The 9416-nt window shown below is 39.1% G+C and overlaps 1 non-coding gene across 1 annotated transcript; it reads left to right on the top strand.

Moving 5' to 3' along the window:
* The first annotated feature begins 5107 nt into the window (after positions 1–5107).
* Positions 5108–5213, top strand: LOC118486147. The gene has a single exon (XR_004878003.1). It is a non-coding gene; the product is annotated as a small nucleolar RNA R71 (small nucleolar RNA).
* Positions 5214–9416: the final 4203 nt, after the last annotated feature.

Here is a 9416-nt window from a genome sequence, read left to right as displayed (position 1 = left end):
CAAAGAGAGTCATTCAATAAGTGCAAAATGCACAATTCATACCAAAAATGGTATCTGTCTTAGCCCTCGATAAGATATTTTGGTCTCTCTGCTGTACGGAAGTACTGACCTGTTCACCAATTATCTATCATTGAAAATTAAAACGGATGAATTCAGTATACTCACCTACTACGATGAATCTTTATGCATACCTTGATCGCGGGGGTACATCCTGAAGTGGGACACGCTCGTATTTCGGTATTCTAAAATTACCTTAACGTATCATACGGTAATGGTACTTGAAATGTTCATGCATTTTGTTTAAGTGGACAAACATACTGGTAATCGTCTTGAACTGTTTTTCACTAAAACATTACATAAAGAATTAACTAATTGTGTGAAACAGTTTGATTTTGCTGATATGATCTTCTTACGGGTGATTCTCACAAAAATAGAGTGTTTATTGCTTTTCGTATTTATTTGCTTTCAGAAAATACAAAAATAGTGTCTTTTTCTGTTTAAAATTCTTAACGTACGGAAAACTGTTATTTCTTGGAGGAGTTGTTACCGATAGGGGGAGACAGTGTTAGAAAGTGGGTTCAAAACTTTCAAATCAAGCAGGTTATAAAGTGTTTGTTTAAAATTTGTGCGTGTTGGTGCTGAATGGATAGTGCTTAATCTGTGATACAGTTTAACATTCTCTTGAATAATAATAATTTGTTTAACTTTTGTTGAAAAATTCTTTTGGTTTCTCGAGATGTTTGTTTTATAGTATACAGATTGAAGCTGTGTGTTGCTGAAAAGTTGCTGTGAAGATGAGAGTTTGCTTGGATGCATGGTAGAACCTCCTTTCTACATTGCAGACAGAGTTGAAGAGTGTGAAGAGTGTTATTCAAATGCTGAACCGGAGTTTACTCAAGTGCTAAAGTTTTGAAGATTTGGTGATTGGATGCATCAGCTTAGGGGGAGTCTGTTGCTGTCAGAAGCTGTTAAAGCTGAAGCTATCCAAAGACCAAAAGACTGTGAGATTCTGAAGACTGAAGTTACCTTTGCGAGCTATTGTCAAGGGGGAGTTTGTTGGTGCATGTTTTGTGACAACAGCTTAGATTTGGTCTTTGGATATCTTGTAATTAGTAAAATGATAAACAGTTAGTGGGTTTAGCTTTGTAATAGTTTGTAATAGTGAATTAAGAGTGATTGGGCCAAACCAAACCCACATATGGGGGAGGGTTTACGAATTGGGCCTTGCCCAAGACCTAGCCCATATGCAAAGCTTTGTCCTATATAAACAAAGCTTAGCATTAGGGTTTAGGTTAATCATCTAATCACCTTAATCACTTGGAGAGAATTCGTGAAAGAGAACGGCTTGGACGAATTAGGATCTTGATTGATTGTAATCGTTACGAAGATAATCAATAAAGATCGTGTTTGAAGGAATTTCTGTTTTCTACACTTTTCTGTGAAATTTGATCTAGAGGATTCCGCACTCTAGGTTAGATCGACGATTCTGGTACGATCCGCACGCGTTAGGGGACTTACACATGAACTCGCTCAACTTTTTGTTGATTTTTCAAATTACATGTATTTCAGGGAATTAGGGATCTGGCAAGGTATGCTATGTCGTCCAGCTGCGTAGGAGAGATGATGTCATCCAAGTTTAGGGGTTGTGACTTTTGCCTGGATGAGTCACAAGTCTTAAACTGTGTTTATTTCATGTTTTATGGTTGTGTCGTATGAACAATGTTTTTTATTATGTTGTGTTGTAATTCCGCTGCATGTGTCAACTTTAAAAACAATGTTGTCGTATTTTATTTTTAAAACTTGAATCAATGGATGATCATCATGGTTTTACTTTCAAATAGCTTTGTTGTGATTTAGCTATGGTATTAAGAAGTTACACCAAATAAACCCACGCTTCCGCAAAGCCAGGGTGTGACACTTGTCAACCCGTTGACCCAAAACTACACCAATAGTAGTGTCGCTTGCGTCACACATGATCTCGAATGGCTTTGACCAATCCAGCGGTTGCAAAATGGGAGCTTTGACCAAGTGTTCCTTCAAAACAGTAAAAGCTTGCATACACTCATTAGTAAAATCAAATAGGACATCTTTTAATAACAAGTTGCATAAAGGTTCGGTGGTAACACTAAAACCTTTTATGAAACGTCTATAGAACCCCGCGTGCCCCAAAAATGATATTACACCCTTAACATTTTTCGGATGTGGCAAAGATGATATTACCCGTATTTTTGCCTTTTCCACCTCCATGCCCCTCTCCGAGATCACATGACCCAACACAATGCCCTCTTGCACCATGAAATGACTTTTCTCCCAACTAAGCACTAAATTTTTCTCAACACATCTTTTTAAAACTTTTTGTAATTCGTTGATACAAGCTTCAAAACTAGTGCCAAAAATGGAGAAGTCATCCATAAACACTTCAAGCGACTCTCCAACCATGTCCGAGAAGATACTCATCATACATCGTTGGAAAGTTGCCAGAGCATTGCACAAGCCAAATGGCATTCGCCGAAAGGCAAAAGTGCCATATGGACAAGTGAAGGTGGTCTTGTGTTGGTCATCCGGGTGTATTTCTATTTGATTGTAACCCGAATACCCATCCAAAAAACAGTAATATTTTTTACCCGATAATTTTTCAATAATTTGGTCAATGAAAGGTAACGGGAAATGGTCTTTAGAAGTGGCGGCATTCAATTTACGGTAGTCAATACACACCCGCCACCTGGTAACCGGTCGGGTGGCCACTTGTTCACCATTTTCATCTTTGACTACTTGAATACCGGCCTTCTTAGGCACAACTTGGGTGGGACTCACCCAAGCGTTATCCGAAATCAGATAGATGATTCCCGCATCCAACCATTTTATTACCTCCTTTTTTACTACCTACCGTAGGTTCGGATTCAATCGCCTTTGAGCTTCTCGTGTCGGTTTTGCATCTTCGGTAGTGATAATTTTGTGCATAACGATGGATGGACTAATTCCTTTGAGATCGGCAATCGTCCATCCGATAGCTCCTTTGTTCTCCTTCAAAACTTCAACAAAGCTCTTTCTTGCGCCATCTCTAAATTAGAGGCAATAATGACCGGTAATGTGTCATTATCCCCTAAAAATGCATACTTCAAGTGGCTTGGCAAGACCTTGAGCTCCAACCTTGGTGGTTCTTCCAATGATGGTCTAGTACCCGAGTTTATTTCCACCGGCAAGCTTTCAAATTGGTGAGTCCATGGCGGTCGACCTTCCTTCAAAGCCATAGCATCTTGCTTTTCTTCTTCAACCTCTAATGCACATGCATGTACCTGTTCAGAAAAATCACACAAACAAATATCTATGCCATCCTCCTCGTACTCGTGCAGATTGCATCCATCGACTAAATCTGCCATGAAACACTCATCAACACCAACATCATTAGAATTGTTAGTAAAAACATTCAAGCGCATTTTTCGATTCCCAAAGGTCATATCGACTATGCCAAATCTACAATCGATCACAGCATGCGCGGTGCTCAAAAATGGCCGACCCAAAATAACATTTTGTTGTTGTTTTGGGTCCGCAGATGAGTAGTCCAAGACTAAAAAGTCAACCGGGTAATAAAACTCATCAATCTTCACAATCACGTTTTGAACCATCCCCCAGGGTAACTTATGAGACAAATCGGCCAAAACAACCGTTGTCTCCACTCTTGCTAACGGACCAAAGTCGTATTGGTCATATAAGCCCCCCGGTAAAATGCTCACCCCGGCTCCAAGATCAAGTAACGCCTTTGCCATTTGAAAATTACCAAATTGTATATTTATCAATGGCGTACCTGGATCTTTGAGCTTAGGGGGAAGCTCCCCGTTCAAAACCGCACTTACTTGCCCGGTCAAGTCTACCCGCTTAGGCATTTTTTTTCTTTTGTTGTCCCTTTTTTGTGTACATAACTCTTTAAGAAATTTAGCATAAGCGGGTACTTGTTTTATTGCATCATGTAGTGGAAGATTAATTTTTACTTGTTTAAACATGTCCCATAATTCTTCTTTTTGGGGACCTCTTGATGCAATAAATTTTTTCCTACCTGGGTCAAGTAAAGCCGATGGAAACGGGACTTGACTTAGCTCACCCTCAACTTTTTCACTTTTCTCGTTTTCACCCAACCCCGGTTTGTTAACATTTGATTCTTTAGGTGTACCCGGTGAAACCTCATCATCACTCTCATTACCCGTAACATCCTCAACTACCCCCTCAACCAAACCCGGTGACAACTTTGCTTTAAATTCTTTGCCACTTCTCAAAACACTAACATGATTAATATTCACATTGTTACCTCTTGACGAACCGTGCGAAGGATTTACCTTGGTGTCACTTGGAAGTTGACCCTTGTTTTTCTTCAACTCCGCCACATCAGTTGCCAATTGACCCATTTGGGTTGTTAGTGATTGGATAGTCTTGTCACGAACTTCATCTTTTTGCATTCGCACTTCATCAAGTTGATTTCTCTTTTGCATTTCTGCTTGCATACTTTTCAACATATCCATCATCTCATTTCCACTCGAAGACCCCCTTGTTCTTGACCCGTTTGATATTGTCTTTGATAGCCTTGGTTGTTCCCACCTCTATATCCACTTTGATTGTTAAAAGGTTGGTGCGAACCAAAATTACCTTGACTACCTTGAAAGTTCGGGTTAGCTTGATTTGAAGGGTTCCCGCATCGCAAATTTGGGTGGTTCCTTAACCCGGGGTGGTAAGTATTCGAATTCATGTTATAATTTCTACCACCCCCTCCTTGACCTTGTATTGCATGAACCTCTTCATATTGCCCTTCTACCACTCCTTGGCAATTTTCAGCCGCATGACCTATTTCATTACAATAGCACAAACATTATAAATTTGGTTAGAAGTTTGAACATTACCATCGTCTACCGCATGCACTTGAGTTCGGGTAACGGCCTGTCGTGCTCTCCTTGATGCTTGAGCTTTCCTCTTTGATGTAATTGCCATTTGTTCCAATAACTCCCAATCGTCATTCTCGTAATTCGTGCCAAAAGTACCATTTGTGATTGACATTAGATCACGAGCATCTTCAGTACTTAGCCCTTCGTGGAAGGCATTCATCAATTCCCAAAGTTCAATCCTAAGGTGCGGGCAATTCTTGATCATCATGTTGAAACGCTCAAAGGCTTCATGAAACATTTCGCCTTGTTGTTGTTGGAAACTCCTCAACCCCTTTCTAGCATCATTGGTCTCTTGGGCGGTATAAAACTCGTCTAGGAAAATTTGCTGCATTTCCGCCCAAGTGTAAATAGATGCTGAAGGCAAAGTGTAGAACCACTTCTTTGCCTTATCCTCCAAAGAAAATTGAAATAAAACCAACTTGACATCATCGGCCGAAAAACCTTGACTCCCAAGAGTATTGCAAATTGAGTCATAGGCCTCCAAATGGAAATAGGGTTCCTCCGTTGCTAGACCCTTATATTTTGGCAAACTTTGCAAAGAATTTGTTCTTACTTCAAAAGTTCTTCCTTGGTTGTTGTGAGGAATAACCACCGGTGAAAGATTATGAGTAATCACCGGCCTAAAACGCGCTTCAATACCCCTCACATGTTCTCTAAGATGCCTTCTTGGTACACCAAACCAACCCCTTGGACGCATAGGACCCATTGGTCTTGGCATATGCCCTTGTGGTGCAAGTGGTTGTCGAAATTATTGTTGTGGCATCGGTGGGTTTTGAATTGGTCTTTGGAACTGTTGTTGAACATTCGATGGACGAACTTGTTGCAATGGTATGGGACGTTGCATTTGTGGCCCTTATGGCCTTGGCCTAATGTGTTGTGGTATAAGTTGTTGTTGTTGTGGCATTCCACCAACACTTGGCATTACTTGAGATTGACCTTGCACATAACCAAAATCTCCTTGATCCCCATCACCTCCATAAGCATAACCATCTTCATCATAGCCCTCAAAATCCTCATATCCCTCATCATAACCATCTCCTTGAATTCCCGAAGATTGCCCAAATGGAAGAGTCGAGTATTGAAAACCTAACTGGTTTGGAGGTCTAAAAGTAGAAGTGGGCAAGTGGGATGGACAACGGTTGAATTTGGTGCTATGGTATAGTTTGAATATGATTGACCAGCACCCGGGAAGAAATGGGACAATGGTGGAATAGTAGTAGCAGGGTTAAAAGTAATGGTTGGTTCTTCTTGAGTGGTAATGGGTTGTGTGGTATTAGTCGGTGTAACATTTTGAAGTAAGGTAGGGTCGGTGGTAGTGGTTGGAATGGTGGTATTTGGTGAAGGTTGAGTAGTTGTTGGTATAAATGGTGGTACATGTTCACCCGTAGTGGGTGGTGGTGGTGGTGGATCCCGATCCATGTATCTCAGTGGTGTAATCGGTGTAATTGGTGTTGTTGGTGAACCGCTAATTGTGTTTTCCCTTAACAAAATTCTGTTTACTCACAAAGTTCGTTCGATTTCCGGATCAAATGCCAATGGTGAAAGCTTGTGAGAGCTTCTAGTACGCATGCACCTGTAAATACCTGCACACTAACACACCCAGCGTAAACCAGAAAAATAACAAACTTAAAAAGATCAAAAATAACACACGTTGCGCACTACTCCCCGGCAATGGCGCCAAAATTTGACGTAATGTCGTGGTCACAATCAAATTTAATCCAAATACAACTATTAGATAGCGGTAAGTGGGTATCGAACACAGGGAGTTTGTGGAATATGTGTTATTTAGAAATGTACCTAAATTGACTAAGATTAAACTATTTGCAACAAAAAGTAAATTCAAAGAGTTGGATTGGTTATTTGATTTTTAAAACTAAGAATACTAATTCAATTGCAAATTGGGAATTGGTTTTGTAAACAATTTTAGAGACAAATGACCATCCTATGTTTCCGGTTTGCTTTGACATTCATGTTAATATTCGACTAGAAAGAACCACATAGACATGGTTCATGTATTATTACTTGTTGTGATGAAAGGGAACTAAGTACTCGGATTCATAGAATGCGAGGTTGTTACCCGATGACCAATCAATCAATACCCAATCCTAATCCCTCCCATGATATCTCGATTGCCAACGGCACCAAGAACTTATGGTTTAGACTAAATTAACATACAAATTAACAATTTACGAATAAGCAAACAACACACCATAATAAACAAACCATCATAACAAGTCTATTATTCTAGAAATAAGAATCAAAACACAAATGTCTTAACAAACCTTCAACCTAGGATGATCACCATAAAATTAACCGGACATTGTTTGGTTGATCATCATAACATCCAAATTCAAGTTCATAGGAATCAAAAACAAGAACTAAATGTTTATGAATGTTTAGAACCAGGTAGAACCAGCAAATTTCGCCCCCAAGATGATAAGAAAACGTCTAGTAATGATTACCAATGAAAAGACCCCATAAATTCACAGCCTCCACCTTAATTTACGGTCTCCACCGTAAATTACGGTGGACTTCAGAATGTTACGGTGGTTCTTTGCTGAGTTACGGCAGGTACATGTGATTTTCAGGGCCACCGTAAATTACGATGGCCACCGTAATTTATGGTGGAGCCCTGAGTTTTGGGTTTTGTTTCTTTGTTCCTTCCATGCACGACCCGTTCATCTCCAAACCGTCCAAAGCTGCGTTTTTTCCATCTTTTAGCTCCAAAATGTACCTGAAACATATGCAACTGTAGTTATCTAATTCAAGATAATTATGTGATAAAGTGAAGGATAAATTTGTCTTTTACATCATTAAGGGTTGTCCTATGGACCACCCGTCAAAGAGGAAGTAACAGAAGAACAAATTGAAGAAAAGACTCCAGAGAAGCAGAACAAAAAGAAGAATGACACAAAGAAAAAGACTGACAAGAAGAATTCTGGTAAGAAACAAGGTGTCAGCTATAACAAGTGTCCACCCCCGCTGGAAAATGGATATTTGCCCAGAAATCCAAATTCTGAAAGAGTCCAAAAGGCTACAAACTTACAGTGGGAGTCAGAGTCCTCAGTGAATTTACTAGAAAGTATTGATGTCATGTTTATATCGTCTGACACTGATCAACAGTCTCAATTGATGAAGAAAGTGGTGGATCATGTGTTAGATAATGATGAAACAGAGGAGTCAAAGTCAGAGTCTATGTCAGAGTCAAAGTCAAAGTCTGAGTCCAGCACTTCGGGGTCAAAATGAAAAACAGGGAAAAAGAGTTTATGACAAAGAATTCCTGTTATCAAATTCTAATTTGGATGATGAACCGTTTAAAGTTGCTTATACTTTGAATGATTTTGGCAAATTATATTCTGATGAGGAATTTCCAATAAGAGGTGTCAAAACTGAACTGATCAAAAAGGTTTTCAAACTAACAGAAATTAATATTTCTGAAATAAAATATTTAAATCTTAATGAAAAACCTAAAAAATACACCTCAAGAGTTCAACAAAGATTAAACAAGAAAAATAGTTACAGTTCTGGTTCTGGTTTTCAAAAGAAACCAAACCATAACGGTAATTTCAAAAAGAAAGGATTGGGTTTTATTCCAACAGAAAAACAGAAAAATGAAAAATATGTTCGTGATTTTAAATCAAAGATGACTGTTAGTGCAAGTTTTGTGACAACAGCTTAATAGTTTGATTAATTAGTCTTTGGATATTTTGTAATGGGCTTAGCATATTGGTTAGGGAGTTAATTATTGTAATGGGCTAGGAGAATGGCCAAGCCCAGACCAAAACCCAGTATGCAAACATGGTTGTAGTATATAAACAACATGATGCATTAGGGTTGAGGTTAGCCAGTTAGAGAAAACAGGGAGAGGAGTTCGAAATCTACAGAGAGTGGCTGAGAGATTTCTGGTGAAGGTCTTGAGTTGATTGTAAACCTTGTGTTGGATAATCAATAGAAGACCGGATTGAAAGTGATTGTTTCGTGTTCTTCATAATTATTCTTGTTTCTGTTTGTTCGATTGATCAAGGGGATTCCGCACCCTTGATTGATTATCAATCTCGTTACGATCCACGGGATAGGGACCTACAATTGGTATCAGAGCCTTTGCTCTTAGTTGTTGGTTCGAGATTGATATACAGATTCAAGATTTAAAAAAAGGGCGTTGTTTTGACTGTTTTGGTTTGATTTGATTCACTTCGGGTGTTTGGTTCTTTTTGTTTTTCTGGAAATTCATCAAGTTCGTCGCGATATTCATCTATTTCATAGGTTTTTCTGTGAAAAATCATTATAATTTGCTTGTTCGATTCCTTTTGATAGTGTTTTTGGAAAGATAAAATCAAGTTTTAAATTATTGTAACTGTCCCCCGTATCTTTATAACTTTTAAAAGGATTGAAAAAAGGGAAAATTACGGCAGTAGCCGCTTGACCAAGGTGTTTACCAAAATAGCCATTTGACCAGGCTTTATGCACCTTCCCATCCAAGTGAAC

This window comes from Helianthus annuus, chromosome 13 (genome assembly GCF_002127325.2).
Source record: "Helianthus annuus cultivar XRQ/B chromosome 13, HanXRQr2.0-SUNRISE, whole genome shotgun sequence".
Lineage (NCBI taxonomy): Eukaryota > Viridiplantae > Streptophyta > Magnoliopsida > Asterales > Asteraceae > Helianthus > Helianthus annuus.
Note: the sequence above shows the minus strand (reverse complement) of the source record. Positions and strands in the feature narration are given on the sequence as shown.